General features: G+C 42.5%; 1 long non-coding RNA gene across 1 annotated transcript; it reads right to left on the bottom strand.

Moving 5' to 3' along the window:
• Positions 1 to 13,314: 13,314 nt before the first annotated feature.
• LOC149867668 (uncharacterized) lies at positions 13,315 to 22,533 on the bottom strand. The gene is made up of 3 exons (XR_016441647.1): positions 22,073 to 22,533; positions 13,788 to 13,943; positions 13,315 to 13,425 (listed from the first exon to the last, which is right to left on the bottom strand). It is a non-coding gene; the product is annotated as an uncharacterized LOC149867668 (long non-coding RNA).
• Positions 22,534 to 23,654: the final 1,121 nt, after the last annotated feature.

The raw sequence follows: 23,654 nt of genomic DNA, 5'->3' as shown, positions 1-23,654 counted from the left end.
AGTTTGTCCCGTGCTACAGGGCCCGTTCTGAATGACCTCCAGCACAGGTTGGGCACCGGGCTCTAGGGGACATATGGGTGCTTTTTCCACCTAAAAAGCCAAGTGCACTCCTGTTGGTTGCTTGCACCGATTGCCCAAAGCAAGGCAGGTGTTAGTTTTGGATGGGTGAGGTGGGGCAGGGGCAGGCAGGGATGTCTCACCTCTCAACTTGCAGAACAAGAAGCTCAGTGCTTGGTAGATAGTAACAACCCCTGCTTTGAAGTCTCTTCTGCATTCGGACGAGAATCAGGGCTGCAGCGTTCAGTGAGTAGGGACAGGCAGGGAAGGCTATTGTACTCCTTCCCTGCCCCCACCCCCCCAAAATACAGCATTGTTGGGCACCACCAGATGGTGCTGTTCTATACAGCCTTCCCCATGCTGTTGAAACACTTGTACTAGCAGGTAAATCTTGGAGAAATCCTGAATCATTAGTTGTGGCAAATCTCTTTTCGGAAGCGGCTGCAAGTGACAGAAAAACCGTTCACTGCCTGACTCTTTCTGTCTAAAATCTTCAAAGGGCTTGTTTGATAGTCACCTGAAGAGCTGCTGGCTAAGGACTTTGCATTCACAGAGATGGGGGGGAAATGACTAGGAAGCAGCTATTTGGGCAAATTCAGGAAAACCGCATGAACAGCGGATAAGTCAGGAAGCTCATCTTCATTTGCATAAAGCCCCCAACGTATTGCTCAGAGTGGCAAAAGTCAAGCTCAAATCAGCACTGAAAGAGGAGGTGGCAGGGGGAGCAGCAAAAAAATCCCCGTGTTTTTAAGCAGTCATAACAATGCATAAATATTTCATGCCCACCAGCCGATGGTAAAGCGTAAATAAAGTGGAGCTCTTTGGGGAGGGTGTACAAGCCATGGGAATGACAGATGTGAAAAAAATATTTTCAATGAAAATTGAGAAAATCTGAAATAATACATCAAGCAGGTGAGTAGCTACTGCAGCGCACAGGTGATGTTTTAATGCAAACCATTAGCTGCCAGCTAAAAGGAGTAGGACAACAACAGATTCAGGCACAGCTCCCAACCTCGAGGGTTCATAGATGTGACCACTGTAGAGAGTTATAACCAAGCTAATTCCCAATTGGGTACTGGTGCCCAAGTCAACGTGACATCCTCCAAGAGTACCTCATTGATTAAACATCTCAAATGATAACACAACAATATGTTTTTTTCTTTACTATAGAAGAGAGACACTTGTCAATATGCAAGGTGCTTTCATCTGCACAATGAGCATACAGAAATGTTGCAGTGTATCTGTACAATAAGCATACAGAAATGTTGCATTGCAAAAAGAAAAAGAAAGAAAAAAATGCCACCAAGTGCTCATTATAAGAATATTTCTATATATTCAGTTGGTCAAACTGGTATCTTTAGTCAGATGAATGCCAATTTCAGGGTCACTAACATGTACCAAACCAGATAGCCTCCCCATGTCACGGGCTGGGTCAGTTTACTGAGAAATATTAACTTGGGTATCACTATAGGCCTCTTATTAAATGCTCCATGAAAAAAAATCCAAGATATAATGTAGGATTGATAGGATATTGAGGGTTTGAGTCTAGAAAGATGATAATGGAGAAACCATTTAAGTGAGCTGAGACCATGGCTTGTATCCACGAGACCACAGAAGGCAAACAAAGATGACCACTGCAGATACCTGCATGTGATGAACAGGGTTTGAATTACGGGGGAGCCTAGGGGAGCTGAGCCCTCCCTCCCCCATAAGAGATGAGCGTACCCCTGTAAGATTTGAAAATCATAACTTGGAGGGTTCTCTGGTTTTATTAGGGCATTGTGATAGGCAGCCCAATTTTTTTTGCAGACCCCGCCAAGAGTCAAAGTGTAATTTGAACCCTGCTGATGATGAAAAGAGTGAATTAGATGATGCCTAGTTTTTTTTCAGTCTTGAGTTTCACATCTGGTTATTGCAATATAAAATAAATCAAAGGGAGATCAGTGTTGGCCAACTATGAACCCTGTCATCCACTAATTTTTAGTTATTCATTCAGCCTAAGAAGGGTTTCAGAAGAAAGTGGATGACACCTATTCTATATTATGATTTGTGAGGTTTCAACCCCAGTGGGATGGAAGGTCATGACACTAATCTACCTGGCAAGCCTCAGAAGTGGGGGAAAAAGGGCTTGTATAAAAACTGAACAAATGCAGTTGAACGTAGGTTGGTTGGGCACTCTCAGCTGAGAATATCAAACTCCCATTTCCAAAAGTAACAGCCATCAAAGAATCACGATGAGCTAGTTGATAGATTGGGAATGGTCATAATTAGGGACCTACCCAAATCGTGACTGCATGGATTTTGTGGAAATCATGAATTCAAGTAATCTCTGGGAAATCTGCATTAAAAAAATTACTAAAAATAAAATGCTGACTGTCCCCATCCCCTGCCCTCCCTGGGAGTCAGTAGTCCTCCAAGCCATGTAGCCTGCTGGGGGAAAGAACAAAACGGGGGGCTACTGGCACAAAGGTGAGCAGACAAGATGGCTGCCACCCCCACCCCTCACTGCTGACTGGCTGAGAGGGCTGCCTGTCATGTGTCCCCACCCCTCCCCATCAATCAGTGGTGAGGGGCGGGGCCACAAAGCAGACAGCCCTCTCAACCAATCAGTGGTGAGGGGTGGGGCCATATGACAGCCCTCTCAACCAGTTAGCTGTGGGGGGAGGGGCCACCAGGACCTCCTCCAACACTTAGAGGTATGGGAGGCCCCAGGCACAATGAGCCTTCAAAAATGGTGGCTAGCCCAATGATCTGCCTGTGAAATTGGATGGCTGCCTCCCTGAGTTGGGTAGATGCCAACTCGTAAGTCTTAGCACCGCTAAGGCATCCCATAAAAAACCCTCAGAATAAATGGAAATAGCTCAACAAGAGTTTGTCTTTACCAAAATAAAGCAGCTCATTAGCACTGAAGGCAGATTGGCCAAGCCCATTCTAGGATACAATGAGGCAATGATTCAAGTGGGCATGTCCAAGAATTTGGGGCAGCGGAGGGATCCCATTGGTTTAGGTGTAAAACCCTTTCAACCAAAATAAAAGACTGAAAAAGAGGTTTGTGCACATGCTTAAGGCTATGAGTATGCTTATGAAAGAAAGCTTATAGCGATGTCAGCCCATAAGCCTTGAATGCAATCATTAAAAAAAAATAGTCTGCTGCTTCACCACCAAGGTTACAAAGAATGATGTACCTGCAGAAGTACGATATGGTGGTTAAATGCAAACCAGAGAATCCTATACTAGTTTCTGATACCTTAAGCAGATCATTTCTGGCAGGCCATGACAATATGGAGGAGTCGTCTGAAACACAAATTCTTTTAGTCATGTCCAGTTAGACTTTGTCAGACAAGATACTGTCAGAGCCAAGGGTTGTGAATAAGCAAGATCTCTAGTTATGATATATTGCTGGGAACTATCACTGCTTGTTGACCAAGAGAAAAACAATTGTCTACCATAACTGACAGTTTGGGATATCCCAGAGGAAGCTGTTATCGATAATCTGATTTATAAAGGCAAAAGATTTATGTGACCACAATCACATAGATTGAAAACAACATACAGTCATTGAGGACACATGGGAATTAAGTCATACAAATTCAGGGCCAGAAACTTATGGTTTTGGTCTCTTGTGAACATACAAAACTGAAGAGCTTCTTTAATGTTTAATTAGCCTAGATCATCACATCTCAAATTCTACAGATCCCACGCCCCATCATTACCTACTGTCTGGTCCACAAGACATGATGGGAGGAACTCTTGCAACATTGACTCAGTGAAACCGAAGCAATGTGCTGGCAGCAGTTCTTTAAATTGGAGAGATTCAAAAGCACAACAAACTTCCAGTATTTTATAAGCATAATAAGATCGTTTGTGCCCCACAGGTTACGAGAGTACCGCCAACTCTGACCCTTAGCACAGCCATGATTTTTATCATCTAATCATTTACTATCACTGTCTACATTCAAATATACAAATTGAAGAAACAGACTGGACAGCCCATGAAATGCAGACTGGTAAAAACCAAAGGGGAGGAGACCATACCACTAGATAATTTTATTCCCCCGGAGGATTTCACAATGCTTCTGGCCAGTTAGAATTTTGTTGTCAGAACCTAGAGAGCCACCAAAACACAGCAGATTGAAAGTCCTTAGTGTTACCCAAAATGGTCATGTTGCAAAACCATCTGACAGACTGAGTTTATAAACTTTAGTTATGGACTTTATCTTTGGTTTGAACTTAAACAATAGTTTCTGACATGTTTGTTTATAGCAAACTACACTTAGGTACATATGTAGTATGGAAAAATAGATATTAACTTCTTAATTTTTCCTTTTCTTATGCAGACCTGCCAGGCTAGCCCATTTTTATAAAATGTTCCCAGCTGTACCTGAGTTAGCAACCCAGGGAACTCTAACATTAGCAACTGTTTTTATTTCTGTGGGTGCATCTACACATTCATTAATGCACCATAGTTGCTGCACATTAAGTTTAGTACCTGGATAACCAAGTACTAGATCAATGTGCAGTAACTGGTGCTACTGCGCAGTAGCATCAGCACAAGGGTTTTGACAGTCGCTAACTGTGCAGTAGATTAATACTATTGCACAGTAGTGTATTAGCACAGGTTTTGCCCCGCATACTACTACACAGTGTTATTAGGTGTAGATGTGACTTGTGTTAGTTAGATTTGTTCAAACTATGCTTAAGTGATAACATGATGAAAACAGTTACCAGATAAAGGGTGCGTCTACATGAGCCCCTTTACTTGCAATTAGAGCTAATTACTACACAGTAAGTGTCGCTGTCTACATGTGCAGATGCTTACAGTAATTTGCTTTAATCCTAAGTAAATTTGCTACCTGTAAGTAAAAGTAGCAAATTGGGAGTTATTTTTGCACAGTATGGCATGGCGGCTGACTAGGAGCCAATGTGCTCTTGGTCACCTGGGCAGCAGGAGGTAGGAGATTGCTCCCTGCTCCTGGGAGATGCCTGATGCTGGGGTGGGCTTTGCCATTGGAGCCTCAGCAGGGACAATATCCCCCTGCCCCTACAGCAGGGAGCTCCCAGCTCCTGCTCTGTGATCATGAAGCTGAGGCTGGGAGATCAGAATCTCCCAGTTTGGCTTTGAGGTTGCATAAGGGAGGTTGGGAAATAAGAATCTCCCAGCCTTGGCTCCACAGTCAGGACCACAGAGCAGGGGCTGGGAGCTCCCTGCTGCTGGGGTAGGGGGGCATTGTCCTTGCCTGGGCTTTGGCAGCAGAGCCTGCCCCAGCAGCAGGCAGATCCTGGAGCAGTGTCCCAGCCCCTGCCTGGAGACAGCTGTTTCCTGGCCCCATGCTCCCCATCAGCCCCTGGGATAGCATCCAGGCCAGGGGTGGGCCAAATATGGCCCATGGGCCAGATTCGGCTCACAAGGCCCTTCTATCTGGCCTGTGGGGCCCCTAAAAAATTTAGAAAATTAATGTTGATCTGTCCTTAGCTCCTGTCAAAAATGACCGAAACCATGGGCAGTAGGACCCTGGGGAATCCCAGTGGGCTCCCACAACAGCAGGGCCTGCCTGGCTCTGTCCCGCCTCTCCAGCTGGAAGCCCTAGTAGGGGTTTCTGGCCTGGAACCATGTGAGTGTACCACACTGGAAACTCAGGTAAGGCGAGGAGGGGAGGGCAGGGAAGGAGCCTGGGGAAAAGTGGCCCCTCACCCGCCTTGTGGCCAGCACTCCCTGCTGCAGCTGCTTGCAGCTGGGGCAGGGCTGTCCTGAGCAGGCACAGGCAGCCCCATGTGGGCTGCGAGCAGCTGCAGTGCGGGGTGCTGGCCATGGGGCGGGTGAGGGGCTGCTTTTCCCAAGCTCAGCAACAGCTTGTAACCTGCCCCCAAAGCCACCCTGGGCCCCGTGCTGGCTCTAGGCTCACCCATCAGGGCTGCACTGTGGCAGGATCAGCTGCTCGGCGTTAAGGAAAGCATCCCCCTGCTTGCCACACCAGCCAGTGTTTGCTGATGCTGCCCTCCAGGAGCTCGCACACTGGGCAGCACAGAGGTGGTGGTGGCAAATGCTGCCTGGGGTGGCACGTGGGGGAGCCACAACTGCTGCTGCTGTGGTGCAGCCCTGATGAGTGACCCCAAAGCCAGTCCAGGACCCAGGCTGAGAGCGGGGGCGGGTTACAAGCTGGTGCTGAGCTTGGAAACGGTGGCCCCTCACCTGCCCTGTGGCTGGTGCTGCACACTGCAGTGGCTCACAGCCTGCATGGGGCTGCCTGTGCCTGCTCAGGACAGCCCCGGGCAGGCTGCGAGTGGCTGCAACAGGGAGTGCCAGCCATAGGTTGGGGAAGGGGCCGCTTTTCCCTGCACTCAGCACTAGCTTGTTACCTGCTGGCAAGCAGGGGGTCGGGGCTGTGTGCTACCCCCCACCTGTACCGTGTGGCTGGGGGGCACTGGGAGTTAGCGGGTGCACAGGGCCCACACCGATGGACCCAGAGCAGGGCAGCAGGGGTAAAGGGTCCCAGCTGGCAGAAGCTCTATGCAGCCAGGCCAGCTCCCCACTCTTCCTGCTCATGCAGCCCAGCCCAGCTCCACAGACCCCTACCATCTTGTGCCCCGCTCTGGGCCCCACCAATGCTGGTCCTGACACATTGGTCCCAAGCCATTGGGACACTGGTCCCAAGATGGTGACCAGGGGGCGGGGCACCTGTCAAGGGGCGGGGCTACCCATGCGGCCCTCGACAGCCTGCCAAAACTGGGTAAGCGGCCCTCTGCCCGAAGTAATTGCCTGCCCCTGATCCAGGGGGAGCCTAGTGCTCCCCCTGGTTCCTGCAGAGGGCCAATGCAGGGCCCATGGGAGCAGGAGCAGGAGCAGGAGCAGGAGCAGGAGCAGGAGCAGGAGCAGACTGCTCCCCGCACATGTAGATGCCTGCCAAGGGTGGGTTTACTCTAGAATAAATTACTCTAAAGTAAACTCACCCTGTGTAGATGCATCCATATTGACCTATCTACTTGGGGTCAAAAAATACTGCTGAAGTGGTATGATTAAGCCAGGGGAGATGCAAAGGAAAGCGGATAGCGTTCTTACAGATAGTCCTATGACTTCTATCTAACTGAATACATAGGAATTTAGATCTTAGGAGAAATACTTTTTAATTAGTTGCTGGTTAGTTTCTTCCCCTTTAAGCTATTGTACCCTACAAGCTCATCTACACGGGCAATTAGCACAGAGCAATAAACTCCGGTGCTTATCGCACCAGAGTTTATGGCTCCTGAGCACCTCGTTCGCATGTGCACCTGGGACTGCAGCATATTGAGCCAAGTCAGAGCAGCCTGGGTTGGCAGGGCATCTGCGGGAGTCAGCCTGCCAGCCCGGGACTGCTCCAGCTTGGTTCAACATGCTGCAGAGCGGCTGGTTGGGGCGCGAGGGTACTCCAGTGTGGGACTAGCTGGCAGGCAGCCCCTACGTTGAAGCACCCTTGTGCCCCAGCCAGTCCCATCAGTGTTTACATGTGTGTTGCTGCACACTAAAGGACCCCGCCACAGGATAGTCCTTGTGTTTACAAGTACTAACCTCCAGAGGAGTTGCTTAGTTTCCCGTGGCTTAATAGAGCCTCACATGTAGCCACTGAGACCTTACTGTGGAGCTAATTAGGCAGCTCTGCAGTAAATGTCTTGTGTAGATATGCCCTGTGTGTAAAATTCATACCATTGCTTTAAAATAATGTCCTAAGCTTACAAGCTGCCCACACAAACAGAAACAATACAGGGTGTCAGAAACATCACATCCATCTTTTATCAGTACAACACAGGGCAAGATTTATCACTATCACTAATAAGCATACATAAGGGAAAAAACTAGGAAGTAATGTGAAGAAATAGGAAAAAATTCTAAGAAATGAAATATTAAATAACTTTACAGCTAGCTTGAGATTAAATGCCTTTAATATTTGTACCATATAGCTTTGCTAAAACTGGCACTGTTCTAAATGTCTTGGGCTTTTACTGATCATCAATATTTCCCCCTAACATAGCATTTTTCTTTCATCATAAAAAAATACTCTAAGACTTGAATTTATAATTTTTTTACTGAGCCCACCAAAGGACGTCCAAAGAGCTCTTTTTTTTGCAATCATGTCTGACTGTTCTTTGAATCAGGGCATATGGAACACTTGTGAGAGCTCCCCTCAAACATCTTAAGCATTTTAAAATACTCTTTGTGTCTACTAAAAATAATTAAGAACCATCTAATTCTCTGAATGTATGTCAGTTGTTTTGTTTTGCATTAAGATTTTTACCAATCAATCAGACTGGTAAGTGAAAATGTGCTGCTTTGCATGCATGAACATAGACATGATTTTTAGCAAATCTGAGAGCACTCTTGCCAGTAGCCCCGTTAAATTGTTTTTATTAGTCTGGTTGACTGGAATGTTTGAGTATTTACAATAGACTCAGGCATATTAGGCTGAAAGTCTTTCTAATATACCACCAAATTAGACATGGCTAAACAGTTGCATAGCAATCTCTAGCGACTTCCTGCAAAATAGCATTTTAAAACATAAAACTTTAAAAATATTTTTTAATTTAGAAAGTCAGTGAGACTACTCCCTCTCTCACAGCCTCTTGGGCTTCTGTTAGACAAGTGGTTTTCGACCTTTTTAGACTCAAGGCACCCCTTGATAGACTCGAAGAACCCCTGTTAGGTTTTTCACTCGTTTCTGGGCTACAGAAAAATAATAGAGGGATGTTTTTGTTGCAAAGAATTCAGAAAGACCATGACAGGTCAGAATGTTTTTAACGCTATGGATTCCTATTTGAAGTCCCTTGGTTTGTTTTATGAATCATGCTTATACCCCTAACAGAGCTAACATTGCATGGCACCCTGGAAAGGCTCTTAAGGCACCCTGGTTGAGAATCACTGCATTAGATTTTCAGGCAAACAGCCTGCATCTACATGAGACACTACTGTGCAGTCATTACTGCATATTTATTAGGTACTTGTATACACAAGTGCTAAATAAATGTGCAGAAACCTGAGTAACTCTGCAGTAGCACCAGCAAATGCCTTTTTTTGTGATGCTCCTGTGCATTGTATCATGTTTTTTTGCCATGCAACGCTACTAGACAGTAGTATGGGCTGTTGCGCAGTCAGCATCTCAGGTCGATGTGGCCACAGAGACGTAGAGGGCAAACCTGAAGTGATATGCACCCATTCACTCATTTGAAAAGTAAGTGTGGAGGAAAAATATGGAGTTTCTCCAGTCCTGTTACATGTTTGTGGCTCATTCTGGACTCCCTTTTGCCATAGTTGATGGCACCCAATTTATGAGCAACAGGGAACAATGGAAACATAGACACAAACATATTAAGTTGCTTTCATCAGAAAAAAATTTGACTGGAAAAAACTAAAGGCTAAAGGCAGGGTTGAGATGCAGTTTATAGACTAAATAAATGAGATGCATAAGCTTTCATGAGCCCAAGCTCACTTCATCAGATGCTGTCTGAAGGAAAGCTGGTGATATATAGCAGTGTTTTTATAAGAAGGGGGTAGGGGAACAACCAGGTAAAGTGGCACAGAGACAAACAACATCAGGGATGGGAGAGGATTAGAGCTAGATTAGGATTAGAGGATTAAGTTGGTTTTCAGGGTTTATCTCCAGAAGAATGAGAGATGATAGTCCAGAATAGAGCAAGGTGCACATTTACGGTGTTTTGGCTATTTGCTGAGTGGCTGCTATTATTCCAGAATAAAAATGCCTTTTTTCTTATTTAGCTTAATCTGCTTTTAAAGTGGAGTCAATTAAACTGGGAAACAGCCAGTATTCTGGAAAAAGGCTATGTGCACATGGTGTTAATCTGGAATAACCGTTCCGGAATAACTCCATGTAATTAGCTTCCAGGTGAAATTCCTGGCATGGATTCTGGCCCACAAAGCCTTGCGTAGTTTGGGACCTGGCAACCCCTCCCCACTACTTTTCCATACTAGCAGTCGATGAGGCGCTTTATGGTTGCTGTGGTGGGGGGGTTTGGTTGGGGGGTTTCTACAATATCTGGAATTCACTTCCATCTTGGTGTGATAGTCAAGTGGCAATGGAGATTTGTCCATGGATGCAGAATACTCATCTGCCAGTTTTGGCTTTTACTTATGTCATTGGGTGAGGAACTCGCGGGGCGTTGGTTGGTATTTTGATGGGAGGCTGTTATTTTAGTCTGGGTTCCTTTTGTTGCAAACGGATTCCTCTGCTTGGCGTTTGTAGAGTTAGAAAGATTTGTAAAAGCCCCTAGAGCCCTTGGGGAAAGCACTTGAAAGAAACAAAATCTGTAATTACAAAGTTAAAAGAGAAATCCAGGAGTGGAGTTAAACTAAATGAGCCACCAAAGTTTCGCTCCCCTCCTCCCACCAAATTTCATCCTTATTTGGGAGAGTCGTCTTCTCAAGCAAGCCCCTCCCTAGACAGACGCTCAGACTCAGCCTTCCCAGGCCAATCCCATCCCTCAGCCCTGGAGATAATTTTCCCAGCCCTCCAGGATGGACTCTTGTCTCCCTCCCACTACGCCATCCTTGATCTTCCTGCCAAGTGAAGCAACCCAGCCCAGCAGCTGCTGGCATCATGCAGCTGTGCAATGCACTACTACCTGCTGTTCTGCCTCTGACTCACCCAGGGGCCTGGGCCCCTCTGCCTGTGGGGTGTAGATCCAGAGGATCTTGTCCTAATCCAGCCTGACCAATTTCCTTTTGTTTTTACCCCTGTTTTTTGGTGAAAGCCAAAGCATTGCACTCCTGTCGCTTACATCACTGCACACATGCTATTCATATACATTGTCGTTTGCCAGAGTTGGGTAAATATGATATAGATTGATTTAGATACGCTTTGTTATCAGGCTTGATACAAGGGTGACTGGATGAAGTTTACGGCTTGTGTTATGCAGGGGGTCAGACCACATGATCTAACGGTCCCCTTTGGCTTCAAAATCTACAACTACAGCAAAAATATTTACACTCCTCTTTGATCACCTTATGTTTTCCTTGCAGTTGTGCTGGCATCCTTGACGTTTGCTTTCCTAAAGTAGCAGGGCAATCACGTTTGAATGGCACGAATGTTTGTAGAAAGTGAATTTCAGAATCCTGAGCGGCAAAGATTGTGGAACTTGGATTTTCCATTGACATACGATGCAAATATTGGCGTCAAACCTGCTGGCATGCCCATCCAGTCAGAGACCAGCAATACTACCAGGTGACTGGTCTGATCCAGCTAGTACATGGGGCCAGTTTTTAATTCACAGCAAATAATTTCATAATTGGCTCATGGAGGGAAAGAAATTAGAAAAAAAAAAAGTCACAGCAGGATAAATCTTAATAGTGAATACATTTGAGGAACCAGCAAGCTCATCCCAGAACAGCTCTGAGCAGCAAGATGAGTGAAATTAGTCAGATGATTTATTCATTCAGGGATTCGCTCTGTTCTGTTCTGTCACGGGCAATAGGACCTAATATAAAGTGGTATGGGAAGGGTGGGTTCAAAGTACACCCTTTTTGAATGAGTGTGGGTCATCTGTCCCAGTCACCTTGATTTATAGGCATATGGTACTTCTCAGCACGGCACCCCTTTTCAGTTAATGGAGTTTGTTATTAAGGGAGAAATCAGGAACCAATTTCACCAACTCTATCTCAAAATAGTTTGCCTTTTCTAGTGGATCAACTCTAAAACAAACACCAACATTTTGCTCCTGCCCTTTTGTTTGTCATTATCTCATGATGGTTCAATGGGATACCTGAAATGATTGTGTTATCTAAGGTCAGTGCCCTCACCATAGATGGCATTAAATAAACTGATTTGTAACCTCAGAGGCTAAGTAGCAAATGGGCCTTTGCAGTCACTATTTGATCAAGTTGAGACACGTACTTCTCAAATCATGGTTCAAATCAGTGGTAGGGATCTGTGATGGAAAATGGCAGGCCGCTTGCTTGCTCTATAAACGCACGGGGAACAAACAGGAGGCTAGTCTTCAAGGCTGTCAACCAGGCACAGGATAGACCCTTTTCGAGAAATGCTTGTAAACTTTTTAATGCTCTCAGTTCTTTAATATTCAAGAAACGAGTAATGTAAAGGCATCAGGAGCATGCTTTGCTTGGACGCCTTGTTGTCATATTTACTTGTCCTTACTCTAGTTTACTGTCCTCAAATTCTCAATCTACAGAGTAGGACACTTATAAAGTTACCCTCCAAACTTTTGCAAGTTAAAAACCTTTCAAAAGTCCATGTGCTTGGACCCATTTCTGGGATAGTTAGCTTCTAGTAAACAGCATGCTACCCCCTGATGAAGTCTCTCAGCTCCCCTCTCTGTTTCTTGCATGCAAAACAATGAATCTTTCATCTATTAACAGTCACCAAGCATTTATAAACTGCTGCTAAAGGTTTAGGAAGCGCTGATATAGTTTTGCTCATCACACAAAGGTATTCAAGTTGAAGAACTGGAAATGTGTGCTCCGGCCGCTCAACTACACTGAAAACAAGCACAACACTATTATGACTTATATCTCAGGTAGCAATTGATGGGATCGACTGCAAAATTCAGCTCCAGATCTGGGCATTGAACTCCTGAAAGATGGAGTGCTTGGAACTGGGGTTTTCTTGCTGGGGTTCATCTTTAATTTATAACAATGGCCCCAAAAAATTACAGAACAAGGCTGTCCGCTGGACCCCCTGATTCATAGGAGAGTTAATCAGATAATGGAGCTGTTTGCCTCTGGGCTGCTGGTTTGAATCTATGCCAGGTTCATCATGCTGTTCCTGTATGATGACTGCTCAGTGGCCCATGTGAAAGCAGCAGCTTGCGTGGTGCTCTGCATCCAATTTTTAGTGGACAGGTTTCTGAGTTTAAACAACCATCCCCAAATTAGGCAGCAGTAGTTTCAGCAGAGAGACACTGAGGAGTGAATGGGTCTGGAGAGTGTCCTGCCCCCTCACCCCTAAGGGGGACTCCCCCAGCTGACAGACATGCCCTGCAGGGAGAGCTGCGCGGTGGTTGCTAATATTGAATCTGTTTTGTGAGTAAACAATGTCAGTTCCTATGTTTCTGTTAATCCAGTAATTTTTATCTGCTGTCAACACACTTGCAAAACTTTCTTTCTTTTTTTTTTAAAAAAAAAAAAGAAGATATTTGGGTAGGGGAAAAAAACAAGGAGGAAAATAATGTTAGCATAACTCTAATGAAAATAATATTTTGATATTCCCGGCAGCTTTGCTCGGTTTTATCTTGGTATCAAGAAGAGCCACATATAATATATATGCTGCATTTATATATTTATTCTGGGAAAGACAGAAAGTCTTCGCTCTTGGAGGAAGGGTGGATCATGTGCCGTGTGAGTGCGCTGGTCTGTCAGCTCTGACTTGAAATCTGGAGCAGAAGTGAAAATGAATTTGATGGCCTTAGTTTAGTTTCTTGTGGACATTTGTCATTTCTAAATCACCATGAATATTAAAGACAGCTGTTGAAATTCAAGAGAGGGAAGCATTGGTTGTTATGGGAAGTCGGAAACATGCCTAATGAGAGAGAGACACAAACCAAAATCCTAGAAGCCCTTGTCTAGCTTTAAACAGTACTGCAATTCTCCCCCAAAACTCAGCTAGTATAACTGCTTCCATAAAAGTTTGGTTGCAATTTAGAAACAAAAAAACAACCCACAGTCAGTATCAGGTTTTCTGGTTTAACCAAAGCCTCAATATACCCTTTTAAAACCTTCGTGATGATGAACTTACCAGGTACAATGAGCTGAGGTGTATCCGATGAACTGCTGAATATATATGGGCTGGATTTCTGAGACCCCAGCAATATCTGTATTATTTGATCTACTTATCTGGGTTATCATGCAGGGGGCCTGGGCTGAGTTTTCATGGTGATCTCTAGGCTTTTGCCTTGAAGGAGGGGGAGAGCAAAGTAGGAATTTGGTTAAAATAGAAGACTGATTTCCCCCTCCTTTCCTTCCTTTTAAAACCCTAATGTTAGGCTAAGCTGCATGAGCAGCGTTCGGTATACAGTTATAATACATGACAAAGCAGCAAAATCCCGGACAATGTCAATTACTGTGGCACAATATATTTTCATTTTATTCCATTGGGAAAATACACACTCAAGTAACAAATCATTTGGATAACTTACCTACATGGAAAACATCCAATGCATGAAGACACTCCTTTTCCAATTCATGAACTGTACACAGAGTGATATAGAAAACAGGACGAAACTGAGGCAAAGTTTCACCGTCTAATTGGTGGCATTGTGCTGCCAAACGAACTGTCTCTCTAGTACAGCACGAGTCACTCTCAGAAATCATTTCTTGTTTTAAAGTTATGAGGAGCACAGTTGGCTCTTTTTTTTTTTTTTTTGCTGTAATGACATCCCGAAACTGCAGAAATCTGTGACAGCAACAAAATTGAGTTAAGTAGCACAAAGCCCAGTTGCGACTTGGTGGGCTGTGTAGGCATATCGCCAACCTTAAACCCAAATAACTTACTCTGCTCAGTACCACGAAAGCTCCCCTACAGTGTTATGAGGGCTGGATAGGGTTGGGTTTTTTTGGTGAATAGAAAATTGGCCAAAAATGTGCTTTCAATCATCCTGGGCATATTCCTGAATAAGTCCAATCGTTTTAGCTCTCAGAAAATTGTGGGGACTAGGTTCATAAAACTGCCAGACTCAGCGACATCGTTCAACCCCTGCTATCTGATTGTCCAGTGATTAAGGCAGTCACCCGGGAGGGGTGGGGGGTGGAGAGCACCCTCTTCTGCCTGGTGGGCTTAAACTTCACAGCTTCCCCACCCACAAGTTATGCCTTAATTACTAGGCTATGGGGTATTCTGGTGCTGGGTGAATGACTCCACATCTTCTGTTTTTGCATAAATAATACATATTTGGGTATTTGAATCAAGGTCTAAGTCTTAGGCAAGGGCTCTAGCACTAGGGATAGGGAATTGGGATCCCGGTACTATAGAGCTATTCTATTTTTTCTAAGACATTTACCTATGAGCCAGACAGCTTGAGAAAAATGTATTTTCTAGCCTAGTGGTGAGGACGCTTAACCTGCAAGGAAGGATACCATGGGGTCAGATCCCTGTTCCAGTAAGTGCTTATTTATTACATCAGCAGAAGAAAGAGAGAGTACCCCTCCCCATCAGCTCCGGTGGTCAGAACAGGCTCTGGAGAAGTGGGAACTATAAGAGGAGGAATAAACAGAGGAGGAACCTGAACCGGGGTTTCTTGTACCCTAGGCGAGTTCTCTAACCAAGGGATTTTAGGTACCAAAGGGACAACATCTCCCTCTCTGGCAGCTTCAGGAATCTTGTATTTCATTCCTTCGCTTTTCATGCAAGTGATGGAAACATTTCTTTTTGGATGAATTGGACTGCTTTGTTCAACATAAAATACTTTCGTTTTTCACTGCTGCGAGAAAACAAAAAAACCCCCAACAAAAAACAGGCAAAACAATATGACTGTGGTTGAACCCCAGTCTATCTTTTTTCTCGATTCTTTTTGGCAAGCTGATGACCCCTCCCCCTCCAAAAAAATATAGCTGCATAGTTCAGGCCATGAAAATCTTAGCGTCATGGGAAGCATTAAACATTTTTTTTATGTCCAGGGATGACGCCAGTAATCCTTGGGGCTTTTTCTTAAAGAGTTGACTTCATGTCCACATATTTTTCACACTGCCTTTGTTTGCAAAAATAAGGGGATGGCTATATTTAATCCCATCAAATTGTTCTGTGATTTAACCCCCCTCCTTGCCCCATAAATAAGGCAAACAGCTAAATGACAGTAAATAAGGAAGTATTGTAGTGGTACAAAATGGGGGCAGCATGTTTTAGTGCTCTGTGGAGAAGAGTAGGGCACCAGAATTTCAGAGCAAGAACTTTGCTCCTCGATGGTCTCTCTCTGTGACTTTGAACAAGTCATTCAACCTCTGTGCTTCAGTTTCGTTACCTGTAAAATGGGTACAATGCCTAGACTCCCCTATATATGCACTAAGAAACAGCAGTGGTTCATTGGCTATTGTTCTTTAAAATTAAGTATTATTGACACGGCATGCACACATTATTATTATACACATAGCACTGGTACATATCCACCATGAAATATAGGAACACATAGGACTGGAAGGGGCCACCTGGAACATTAAATCCAGTCCGCTGCGTTTGCAGGCAGTCATTGACTGACACAATCCCCCCAGTTGCCACTTTAAACTGTAACCCACAACTAGATGACCTTAGATGACGGGAAAACCAAAAGTCAATTTTTGCGAGAGGCATCACAGTAAGTAACATCATCATTTCCTAGATATTAACATATATACTAAGCATCTGGAGAGAACCATACAGGACACTTTTCTTTATCAGATTCCTCACCGTGGTCATCACCAAGGTGCCTGCATGCCAACAAGTCATGTATCACAATGGTGTTGAGTCTATACAGCATGGCAGAGAAAGGGGCTCACCAGCCTTTGACTAAGGGGGCATGTGCCAGCTCCCAAATCTACTCTTTGGTGAGACTTGCTTAATCACAATTGTAATTGCCCCACCGCCGAAGCCAGAAGAACAACAGCTATTGAACCCCGTACAGTGGTACATCCTGTGAAAAACTATAGGGACTTACTTTCCCTCTGCAAACTTACAAGGACCCGTGGAAAGAAACTTAGGACATATCTAAACAGGACCCAACGTGAGGGCTTCACGTGCAGTCAGTGCATGAAAACACTGAGGATGTTTGGTGCCGGCGCAGTCTCCATGGTTGTCCACTGCTTCACTGGTTATCCATCCATTCAAAGAGAAATAGGGATTGCCCTAAACCACAACATCCAGAACCGTCTCATATATTAGGCCTTGGGCATTTGTAACAGGGATTGTTTGATGTTTTTCTGTTAGAAACTTTTCAGCCGAAAAACTGGGGCTTTGGCTACATTTTTCTCCATTGCAAAAAAAAGTAGTTTGCAACACGCAGAAAATGTTGATTTTTTTGTCTGAATATGAACACTTGAAAATGGCTCGATTTGGAAAAGCTGTTCTGGTGCCCCATGGCAGTTTGGTTGCCTTGAAAAACCTATTTTCCAGCCAGTCCTAATTTAGAGATAAGAGCCAATGTCCGCGCTTGGATGTAGATCAACATTTTCAAACCTTCCATAATGTTAGGATTAAAGATTTTAGTTTGGGCAGATGAAACTCTTTCCCATGCTGACACAACCAGGAAGGAATTCACCAGTCCCCATAATGCTTTTAACAGGTTTTCATGCTTCTGCTTTTTTATCTTTATCAACCTTCACACCTTCTTATTGTAAAATTTCCATTGTTATAACTTTTATGCACTGAGAGATTTGTGTGAATGGTGAACGGCACAGTTAAAATTCATTGTATGGCATGAACCAGTAAGACTATATATTCTAAACTTGGGTGTCCAGCTCTATGCTTCATGACATTATTTTATTTTTACTTACTTATTTTACTTCATTTTTTATTATCTACTTTTCTTGTCTTGTTCAACACCTTATTAAAATTGTGGATAAAATTGAAGTATTCATTAATGGAGGCAGTAAATTAAATGAATACCTCTTTAAAAAATGTTCATTATTTTAACTAGCAAAAAAATATTCCACTGGAAATGGCATGCTTTTACTTTCAGACATGTTGTCAAATGATTGCCTAAAAATAAGCCCTATCTCCTAGTCTTATAATTATACAACTGCTTCAAATACCAACTTCTTTAATGGTAGTTATTACCTTATCTAACATTTTCAAATTCTATCCTTATGTTCAACTAAAAATTCCCATTAAAAGTTCCCTTACAATATCAATTTCATGAAAAAGAGCCAAAGATAAATGTAAAAGTAAATATGTTATTTTACTGCATTTGTGGCAATATTCCTGTAGGTTTTGCTAGTACAGTATAAACATATCTTTCAATAGATACTTAAGATCTATTGATGATAAAAGATAGCTGCACATCTTGTGCTTCAGGTTGGAACTTGCAGCCTGGAAACTATATATATATCTATATACACACACATACATACAGATGAATGTATTCATACATCTATACATTAATGTATTCATCATATCGCCAAAGATCCTGACAGAAGTGTAAACTTTAACTCTATATGGAGAAAGTTTAATGTTTATTTAAAGAGTGCAACTTCCAAAGACTGTGTTTAAACAGATTTCCTTAGAGAGCGTTTCATAACCTTGCTTCTTTTTTCCCCTTTACCTTTAGGATATGATATCTGTACAGTTCTTATTGCATGTTACTTCATTTTTTGAGTTACTCTTTCCAACTCTCATCTGATTTTGTTTCAGATCAATAGCAATAGGCCAGAGAACCAAGCATAGGTCCAGATTTTGAAAAATAGGTGGCTAACTCACACATGTCAAATATTCAAGTGCAGCTGAAAGAAGGTAATTGTTCATGCACAATGGCTAAAACTACCCTGCTGTAAAGGGGCAGCTCAGGGCCCCTTAAGTGTTCCTGAACAGTTGAGCGTGGTTACACTGTACCCCTTCTGCACTGCCGAAGGGATCTATAAGCCCCTTTGTATGGGCAGGGGGATGATGGGATCTTTGTTTACGTGGATCTGATTGCTGTAGCCCGTTCTGCCCGTGCACCCCTACACACTAGCCTTTTGCATTTCACCTACATAAAGCCCCATTGCACTGACGATTCCAGCTCAGCATCCTTCCCCTCTCCTATTGCTCTTGCCCAATCTGCTTGCTAAGTGAATGTCACAACATCCAAAGCAGCATATGCAAAGAGACATTTTTAGCCATGTCTATATTTCATGTCCAACCTAGAGGACTATTTTTGAATAAGTTGCTTTTATCTGACATGGGCCAAGGGGTGTATATACAGACACCCTAGTTCTAAAAGAGCCTATTTGCCAAATATGATAGGGCATAAAAAACTCGCTTCTGATTTCAAATCCTTTCATTTTGGTTTTTATTGATACCTTAAATCCAGAACACCATATGACTTAAACATGCAGTGGACCAAAGGACTGCAGACTATACAGTATATCTAAGATAAATCTACTTGAATCATTTAGTACAGTGTTCAGACTGTTCCCAACATTATTATCCAGAACCATATTACGCAGAGCTATAACCAGAGATTGGTAAGGAAAATGTAATTGTGACCAGTATTGCAGTATTTAGGCAAGCCTAAACACAGAGTGTACCTGGACAAGAAGAAACAGCTTAGCACGGATGTAAAAAGAAGCCATTCTGTACAGGTTTATGCGTACGTAAAATGCATGTAGGTTCTGGTTCCCAAAGCCTGAAATCCCCCTATGCTCACAGGTAGAGCTGATGAACCTGCAAAGACAGCAGTAAAGGTCCTGTACTGCCGAAATTTCAGATTTTTCTCTTAAATTCTCACATTCATCATTGGCACCTACAAATGGCTGCTATATTCTAATTACAATAATAGCAGCAGCTGCTTTTCTTTATAGTTCAGATGGTCTCATCCGTGGCATATGCTAGGGATTCTAGATAGACCACAAGGACAAACTGCATGATTTTGGATGTGAAATTCATTTTTAGTGCTTTAATTCCTTAATCTGAGACTAAAATGTGTGTTGGATATGCTGCCCGAAGAGAGACTGTACACTGGGCCCCATGGGAATTTAGTCTTACGTGAACTGGGCCCCAACCATGAGAATCTGGATAGAAGAAAACAGCCACAGAAAGACTTTTTATTGACTGATAGGAATAAGTGGAGTCTTGCAATCTGCTCGGTGTAAGAAAACAGGGAATACGGCCCTGTATGTTATTGCTGAGGCTGAGCACAGACATAGGTGAAGGGCCAAATTCTCTGCAGATGTAACTCCCTTGGCTGCAGTGGAGTTATACAAGCAGGGAATCTGGCCCCTACACTCATGTGCGGTGTGCACTGACATTTCCACTCTGCGGATCACACGCAGAAAGCTCTCCAGCATGCCTTATACACGGAAGAATTGCACTAACTACTTGCTCAATATAGATCACCTAGTGCGAGCCTTTCACATACGGTGTAAGGATCGTGGTCTAAAGTTCTCGCAACTCCTTTTGAAACTGTCTAAAGGGCACAGCGACAGGAATGCGAGACGGCCGTTGAAAGCAAAATGTTGTCAAACAGCACAGCGTTTATGTGGCTAATTCCAAACAAACTTTTCGTTTTTTATTTTTAAACCTTTACCAGGACAAAGCTACGGCTTTGTTCTTATTATTGCTTTTGACACTGTGTTGAAATGTCATTTGAGAGTGTGGAAAAACGAAAAGCAAATGTACTGATTATTTGCAGCAAGCTAATTTTCTTTCGGTATATTCTAGGATTTTTTTTTTTTTAAAGGCAGTTAAAGGTTGATGGAGGTTTAATAATCTGAATGTGATTTAAAATAAAACCGTCTTTGGATTTAGTTTAAAAAACATAACAGTTTTAAAGCTTTGGGATTTATTCTGAAAAAAAAAATCATTAATAAACAAAGAAAAAGGAGAACTAAAAATAGTTCAATCAATTTGGAGAACTGGCCATTACGGGAATAAATGTAATTTCTTGCTCCTTTTAAAACAGTAAACTTGGAATACATGTGCATTTCAAAATATATTTTAATATCTGTCCCAGTGCAGAGGTATTCCATCCTCATCACACAAAGGAAAAGGCACCTTAATTTAGAAGTAATCAATAAGCATTATACAAGGCTAACCAAATGTTAAGAATATTTAGGTGCCCTCAGCAGATTGTGATACCAAATGAATAATTTAAATCACAATTAGCTATTGAAACAATAACACTGCAAGAGGAATGAACACAATGCTCGTTTTTGGCATAAGGAAAAAGGAATTAAAAGGTTTCCTTTTCCAGTTTTTAACGCCTCCCCTTTGGCCCCCTGTTAGTATTCCAGCAAACTATTTGCATCGTAGCCTGTTACAACTTTGACTATTATAGCACAAATGTCAAGCAAAGGGCACTATTCAGCCTGGAACATCTGCACCAAGTTGTGAAATCACAGTAATACTGTAAGGAATAAGCTGTGTAAAAATTCCTGTGTCTAATATTGTTACACAATTTTATATGATAAATAGCCTGAACAAATGCTCATCAGGATTACATTTTTGTTCTATCTTATTCTGCAAAACTAATTTGTGAATGACCTTAAAGATAGATGATTCGTTAATTTGCAGATGTCTCTCTGCTCTTTCTGTCTCTGTCTAGTTGAGGAGATATACGTTTCTGAAGTGAATGTGTGTGTACAAAATATATCTCTCTTAGGCACGTTTTGATCACTCAGCATCACAGTTTCTAAGCACTAAGTATATGTATTAGGCACACACATGCCCATACACAAATACCAGCTATACATACATATCTTCTAGGTAGACATTCAATTAAATATGTATTGTAAAAAAGCAAAAGTGATTTCAAAGATTTGAAGACAGCCATGATGACAGTATATATTACTGTTAAATTCACCAAGGCACATCTGCAAAACAGACTACAGACGGATCTGTAAATCTTTTCTAGGAAGCTAAAGGTAAATATTTTTTATTTTCCAGCAATACATGGGAAAGGTATCTATGCTTTCAGAATTAGTTATTGAGAAGGGCTTTAAGAAAATACCTTAACTTATCTTAAGTAAATAGATTTTGTTTCAGTTAAATAGCGCACAGTCACTGATCATTTAAAACCGATCATATTGCATTATGGAGCGAACCTTTTAAACACAACAAATTTGTTAGCTGGCACTGTTACTGCTCTTTTTACTATTTCATATACAAGGGGTTGGACAATTAAAAACATGTGCAAAATCAATGGCCTTATTTAATACTTTCCTTGCCGCTGCACTTCATATTTAAAAGTGATGTCGAGTTTAGCTGCATATGGATAAAGTTTTAGCCCGTGGGTTTTATTATAGCAATATTCCTTCTTCAGTGCATTGTCCACCATCGCAGGTCTTAACCTTTCCTAGCGAGACAGACAAGCAGAGAAGTATAAAAATGAAACAAGCTATGTTTAGCAGAATTTTACATACCATAATCTCTTTACCATGGTCAAACAAGACTGGAATTCTCAAGACGATCTGTTATGGCACAAATCCATTCCAGAACAGAGTTGATTTACAGCTTAGCACCATTCTCCACTCTTCACTGAGAGTAAGTTAAATGACCCAAGAATAACATTAATATGTACTATAACTAGATAGAATGGTGGTCTAAAGGGTGGTCTAAGGCATTAGCTTTCACCCAAGGAAACTCAAGCTCATATATTGCACAGAAATACTAATAAGGGTCAAGTATCATTACTATTTTAAGAGGTCGACAATGTAATGAGTTATGAGGTATGATAGCAAAACGGCGCTGCTCTCCTTCTGTCTTCTATCCGTCTTGCTCATCTTCCGCTGTAATTTTGTCGGAATGAACCTCGAGTCAATTCAGGTTCATATCACGCCTTCAACGTCAACACTTAGTGGGTTCAAAAATATTGGAGACCCATCTTTTTTTGGCGCAGCTTGGTCAACCTGATTAAACTGATCGTTAAGTCTCACATCAAACTTCCCTTTCATTAAAGCGGCGGCCTCAGAATGAAAAGTTGGGGGAACTTAAGCTGCAGTTTAAAATCACATTAACAAGGGGCACTTAAATATTTCCACGGTAACGCAAAGATCTGACAAAACAGTAAATAGAAAAGTAAGACGTTGAAATTATTTTAAGACAGATGCCTTTTTAAACTGTATTAAGAACACCTATCATGGAGCCTGACTCCAGCAGTTCCTCGCACAGGAGGTATTTTATCTTCACAACATCTGGCACTGTCAAGGAGGTACAGTTGTAGACCTTACCAGATGCAGACACTCCATACATAAAAGTACACTAACAAATCATACCATTAATAGCAGTACAACACAAGTGTTTCTTATACATCCATGAAGAAAACTATTCCATGGCTATGAGAAGGCTTAAGGGAAAAAAAAAACACAAAACCCACAAAAAACTCAACTTTCTTGTAGTTCCTAAAACATAAAAATAACTAAGAGAGCTTTATTTTCAGGTTTTCTATAAATGACTGACGAGAAAGCTTTTTTTCTTCAGGGTGAAAAACTCCTTGTCCCATAAATCTGTGTGGTTGACACATCTAGGCAAATTTGTATCCTTGCTCAAAGGGATCACTGGTTTTATTCTCTGTGGATTTTTTTACTCACTCTGTTGTGGAAAGTGAGTTGAGGCAGAAAAAAAATGCTTGATATTTGAAGGAAGGTTTACATTACTTTATATCATTCGCACTGTTATGTTGTCACTTTGCTGCTTTTATGAACTGTTTAAAACATGATACTATACCACATAAACCATGCGTGTTTTTGAGTGAGCGGTTCAGTCCAAACCAAGTGCTAGAAGTCTTTGGTCCTGTACTAGTGTAAATCAGGAGTAACTCTGTTATTGTTAAGGTAACCCGCATAACCAAGAAAATAGTACAGAGCTTTATAATTTGTACTAGATCTTTGCTTTAGCATCATTATAAATGGTAACATGCATGCAATGCTCCCAATCCGTCATATTTTAATAGATGTTTGCTATCAAGATTTCACTTAATTTCCCCCAGCTCCCTATGTAAGCAAA

This window comes from Crocodylus siamensis, chromosome 4 (assembly GCF_052110815.1).
Source record: "Crocodylus siamensis isolate JL-2025a chromosome 4, ASM5211081v1, whole genome shotgun sequence".
Lineage (NCBI taxonomy): Eukaryota > Metazoa > Chordata > Crocodylia > Crocodylidae > Crocodylus > Crocodylus siamensis.
Note: the sequence above shows the minus strand (reverse complement) of the source record. Positions and strands in the feature narration are given on the sequence as shown.